The following is a 6,496-nucleotide window of genomic DNA, read 5'->3' as shown; positions in this document are numbered from 1 at the left end:
AAGTGAGTCGTCAGCTGAGGAGAGTCAGTCGTCTGCCATGTGAGGAAAATGAGTCGCTAGGTAAGGAGAGTGTGTATGCAGATGCACTGCCAGCCTCCCTGCTGAAAAAAACAGCTTAAACCAGCTTAAGCTGGCCAAGCTGGTTTAAGCTGGTCTCCCAGCCTAGTCATAGCTGGTTTTAGAGGGGTTTTGACCACTTTTTTAACTGGTCAAGCTGGTTTTAGCTGGTCAAGCTGGTCTTAGCTGGTCAAAATGTCTGTTTGATCGATCGATTGATCGATTGATTATATAGTGTCTGCCCCAATTTTCCTGTCAAGGGGTGTTGCGACAAATAATATAAATAATTCCAAGTTTACTTTTAATAATCTGCAGGACCACAAGGAACCATTAAAACAATTTTTATTTGAACTTACCCCCTTTAAAAAAAATTATATCTAACAAATATTTACTAAATAATTGGAATGATTACAATTCTAAAACTATAAAAACAATTAATGGTGAAGATGAACAATAACAGAATTCTAAACATATTACACATTTTCATTTTTTTTCCTTTTTTATTGTATCTTGTATTTTTTGGGATATGTAATGCCCCACTTGTTTCTCCCTCCTCTCTCTCTCTCTCTTCTTTCAGGCTCCTTTTGTTTCCGCCAGTCACTGAAACTTAGAAATTAAATAATTTAGATGATTAATGTGTGAATTTTCTGTAGATGTTTAATTAATTTAGCTATTTTATTGATAAATGAGTATACAAGGATGAATATGAATAAGAATATCTTAGCATGAACAATTTTTAGCTGTTTTTAGCTAAATTGACTATGGTTACAAGGGCTGCCTCCTGAGTTCTGATCATCAATTAACCATTAGTCTATCAAAATTTCATTAGATGCTTAATCATAGAAAAAAAAAAATCCACATGAAGTGGTGAAGTCCATGATGTAATTCTGGCTCTAGGTCTCTGTGAACTTGAGGGTGTCAAACCCTACTGGCAATGGTATAGTGAATTCCCACGACAAATCATTTTCCTTGTTTTTGGACCTTTTGGCCTGCCATAATACATGATTATAAGTTGATCACTTGTCATTTGACATACAACTTTAAGCTTAATAAAGTGTTGGGAATAAGTACATAACATCATTTATTTGACAAACAAAGGTATTTTCTGTAAATCTACATCAGTTGCGGAAGCTTCCGGGCAAGTGGATTCTCTGCAGATTTTTGTGAAATAGTTTGACTCTTAATGTTAGGTTGAAGGATTGTATGCTAATTATTTTTATTTTATTATTATTTTTGAGGGATTCCCACATTGAACGCAGTATCAGTGTGTGCAAGAACATTGTGGCCAGCTTCTCACACAGCTAAGGAGGAGAGAACTTGTTAATGCCCAGAGAGATCTCAGTCTACCAAACCACCAGCTTATTACCGAATCACCTACTAGGTAGGGATCCAGGGAACAAATGATTGCTCGACTCCTGGAGCAAGAGCCAGCCATAATCAAAGTCCTTACCTCTGATAAAAAGGCAAGACATTTGGTGCCAACCTGGTATGATCTTCAGGTCCTGGAGTCTGTTCACAAAGCCATACGGCCCACTTCTGGATTTCAGTGATGCATTGTCAGGTGAGGACTATGTCACAGTTTCCTGTATCAAACCAGTGCTTTCTCTATTCAACACTGACATCCTTGCACCTCAAGAGGAAGACGCAGATCTCACCAAATCAATCAAAAGCTCAATTTTGGTGTATCTTAATGACAAATATTCTGATTCTGAGACCAGCAGGCGGCTGAACATTTGCTCCCTTACAGATCCAAGGTTTAAAACCACTTACATTGAACTATGTAAACTGTTGACAAGATAGAGTCCCTGCTTGCTGATACCTACTCTGAGTCTGACACTGTGGAGTCCAGTTCAACAGCAAGTGCAGAAGCGCCACCTGAGCCACCAGCCTGAAAAAAGAAGACATTGGGGACCTTCTTTACACTATTTTAGTTAAAAAATACATTTGTTAGTGCCAGTGAGAACATTGTTTAATGCTACAGAACTTCTCTTAAAGCAGACAGTTAACAAAATTGTTCTTAGCTTAAAAACTTAAAACCCAAATTAAAGTAAAACTTGTATCCCAGTTTAGTTATTTCTTCCAGTTGCACAGTGTAAATTGTGCATTGCATGCACTAAACTTTTTTTTGACAGAATGCACTTTCTGTACGTGTTTTGTTGCTTCAGTTACATATACATGTGTTCATGTAATAAAAAGCAGCAGATGGTCATCTGGTCTAGATATTTTTTTTAACTGCTTAAATTTGCACTAAACATTAATAATAGCTATTCTATTTAACTTGTTTTTGTTGTTTTTTAATGGGGGCAAAAGAAAGTCGTGTTTAAATATTTAAAAGAAAATGCAAACATATCGAGACATATATCGAATATCGTAAAGCTTTGGACAATATCGAGATATCAGTCATTTTTATATATATCGCCCAGCTCTATTTAAAACCACATTTGGAAACGGCTTAGATTGGATACTGAAAAAAATTGAATCTCGTGCGGATTGTTGTGTTTACAGACGTGCATTAAATTCTGATCTGTGTCAGATGTGGGCAAAAAATCAGATTTTTTCTGCCAGTGTAAACACAGCCTTACTTTGAGGTATCTGACATTAACCACTATACAGACATGCAGAGCCAGCGAAAAATGACAGAAGATATATATATATATATATATAGTCAGATTTCTATTACCCAGCATGCTTTGCTTCTGACTATTAAAGAAGAGTACATGTTAAAATTAAATGTGAATTCATGTTTTGCTCAATATTAATATAGGTCTGTTATTGTTTAATGTTCCACTATGTTAAAATTTAAAAAGTTTTCTGGTATGTCTGAGTTTTTGAGATACCATTGTGCTGAAGAGTAGGTTGATGACCTAAATACCATTAAGGCTACTGTATGATACTTTATTGTAACACAAATAGCAAAAATGCAAACAACACAATGCAAAACATTAAAAAAAAAAAAAAAAAAAAAAAAAAAAAAAAGCACACTCAAACATCAACAATGAAAAAATCCAGTTCTCAAGATGAAAGTCATGGACCGTTAAGACAATGGAAAGACTGTCACAGAGACGAAGAAGCTGAGGAAGAGGATGAAGAACAAGATGCATGTTAGAGGTCGAGGAGGGGAAACAAATGCAAGAGACAGGCTTGAAATTTGTGGTGTTACAAGAAGCAGGCTGATAGTCTCTTTGCTAAATACTTTAGTACATGCAGGCGTGCTTGTGCTCTTGTTGACTAGCTATAAATAATGTAAAGTTAATAATGTAAATTATTTAAATAGTTCAGAGGAACTTGCAGACTGCTTTGTGTACCGCCTTTACCAGGGAAACCATTAAATTTATGAAAAAAGTGCCACCTACTGGCAGAGAATGAATTAGCATTTTTAATCAGCCCTTATTCTGGTTTAAAATATTATAATTGATATTAAATCAGCCAATAAACCACTAAACGGTAAATATAATAATTGATACTTTTGACTGTTTTCTTAAAAATGGTTTAAAGGCTGAAATGTGAAGTTATAATTTTATATTTTTTTTTATTTTTGAAAACCTGTAGGCTTATATGAACTGTAAATCATGCTTTTTACAGTCATTTTACAGTTAATATATTAGTGTAGACATCACCCTACCCCACTCATATGGCAACAATTTTATCTGTGCAGGTCTTAAAAAGGCTTAAATTTGAGCTTAAAAATCCTGCAGAAACCCTGTGTGCTATGAAATAAAAAGATTACAAAACCAAGGAAAACAATTCAAAATAAATTTTACAAAGGTGTACAAAACTTATATTTTTGTGCAAAGGATAAAAATATTCCAATTTTGGATGCCATAATGTCAGCCATCAAACACAGACAAAAAGCAACAGTCTGAACACAGTGAGGTCTGAGACACCATTACTGCTTAAGTGGACCAAAAAAGGATCTGAGTCTGAAAATGCATTTTTATCAGTCCTGAAGAGAGTAACAACTCCCTCATGAGCACAGGGCAGCAGCATGATGAACTTTATTGATCCAGTAGATGTTAATGTGCACATTAGTGATGAAAGGAGGAAATGAGTCATAAGTTTCAAATGTGCATTGATGTCCCTTCAGCTGAACAAACCGAAAGAGAAAGAGTTATCAAACTTTGTCGTAAATCAGTGTTCCTGTTGGTAAGTTCGTGAAATTCTTATAATGTTCATTTTACAGAGTTTTTACAGGTTCTTTAAAGGTTTTATATGTTCATATTTCATATTTACACTATGATCAAAGACAAAGTGAGATAATTTACATAGTGAGAAATTCATAGCTCTGGCTTTCATTTATTTTTAATATTTACAACAGAAAGATTTAGCAACAGTTTTCTCAGGGTAACCTGAATGTTTCAGGTGTGTTAAAACAATGAAATTGTGAAATATTAATATATCAAGGGTTTGTAGCCTACTGCTAGTTTTTGCTCATTTTATTTGGACTGAGTGCATCTATAAGACATCAAACACTTTATTTTCAGTAGGAGCTAGTAGAGTATATCGACTCTAATGTTGACTTTATATATCAATACATTTTCAAAAACAATAATATTTATATTGATACAGCAGCTTGATTTTGTGAATGCAAAATAGAGAGGACACAAAGTGAGCTGCTGCAGGGAAAGTGCAAGATCCAAATTGTCCTAAACATATGTACTGGTCTATACACCTCTTTGAGTTTTGAGACCGGTGGAGATGGAATAAAGCTGCACTTTCCAGCTTCCTACATTCCTGCCACTGCTTCATAAAGAGTAATATAATCCAGTGTGATAGCATAATGTTGTAAGACAACATCTGTATTGCAAACTATAATGCTGTTGTTGTTTTTAGTGTTAGCATACCAATGCAGATATGTAGTAAAGTGAAAAAGTGTCATGGGACACACAAATTTCAAGACACTGTGTGCATAAATTGGAAGAAACGCTTGCTGAAATACAATGTCTTTTTGTGTATCAAATAGTGTAATCATGTCACATATTTTATTCAATGAAATTGGTTAGATTGCACTTGGCAGTGCTCAGGACTGTCCTATAGGTCAGGAGACCACTTTCGCCCCACAGGGACTAAGGGTTTACTCACACTAGGCACGGCTGTCTAGAACCGAGCCCGATCGTGATTATCCCCCCTCCCTGCTCCCCCGCTGGCCTGCACTCACACTTGCACTAATGCCGGAGCATGCAGTCCAGAGCCTCAAGCAAACGATTTGGAGTGATGTTCAGTTTGCAAACACATAATTCTTTCGAACCTGTTCTTTTTATTGAACTAGATAAACAAGGCCTGGTGAAAAAAACAGCATATGCTGGTAGCTATGTTTTGATGCTGGGATGCTGGTTAGGTATGTTTTGATGCTGGTTTAAGCTGGTCCTTAGCTGGTTTATGCTGATCCTTGACCAGCAACATGACCAGCATAAACCAGCTAAGGACCAGCTTAAACCAGCTTCAAAACATACCTAACCAGCATCCCAGCATCAAAACATACCTAACCAGCATCCCAGCATCAAAACATAGCTACCAGCATATGCTGTTTTTTTCACCAGGGAGTTCATTTAGAAAACTACAAATCATTAATATTGGGAAGAGATTAAGAACAAATGAATGTGAGTACACAGGGCCTAATATTAACACTCGCCAAGTGCCAAATGCGAGTAAAAATCGGCGTTGGCAAATATATGTAACAGTGTCAGTCACCAGTTGCTGGGTAAAACTTATATAACAATGGAATGTAGTGAAAACAAAAGCCAGTTTTTAAACAGATTCGCTGTTTCTGACGCAAGTGAATAAAACGTGATTAGCTGTTCTATCACAAGCAATGAGTGTATCAAATAATGAAATACAAATGGGCTGATAAGGTCAGAGCAGTGTGATAGCCAGCTTGTATCTAGACATAGTTCTAATAACTTTTACCTGAGAAGATATTGCTGCTTCATTTCGGAAGAATAACATTCCCCCTTTTTTATTTTTCATAACCCACAAATGTGGCGACAAATACCTGGAGTTATACCGCCTAGACAGTCATGTATAGTTTGAAAGGCTGTACAAAAAACACACAATTATGTCAAAATGCACGGTTTTGCATATTCTTATTTGCGTATTCTTAAATGAGTTATGAAGTATTAAATGACAGTAAAGAGTTTGGAGAAAAATCGAATATGTGCCAGTTCCATGTCATGTGCATCAGGTTTTAAAGAGGCCGCGCTGCTTTTAAAGTGAAACCTAACCTGCTGATATCTGTCATTGATGTAAATCAAAGAACAAAAAAAAAAAAATCATCACTCGACTGCTCTAGTCTCTGATTAACTTTTGTGGCTTGAATAAAGATTAATCTGTGTAGTTTATGCATATACAATTTATAGTTTATTTGAAGATTGTTTTAAAATCACTTAAAAGTTGTTATATATTTCTTAAAGGGGTCATTGGATGCCCATTTTCCACAAGTTGA

This window comes from Labeo rohita, unplaced genomic scaffold (genome assembly GCF_022985175.1).
Source record: "Labeo rohita strain BAU-BD-2019 unplaced genomic scaffold, IGBB_LRoh.1.0 scaffold_45, whole genome shotgun sequence".
In the NCBI taxonomy this organism is placed as follows: domain Eukaryota; kingdom Metazoa; phylum Chordata; class Actinopteri; order Cypriniformes; family Cyprinidae; genus Labeo; species Labeo rohita.
The sequence above is the reverse complement of the archived record's forward strand: the minus strand, read 5'-3'. Positions refer to the sequence as shown.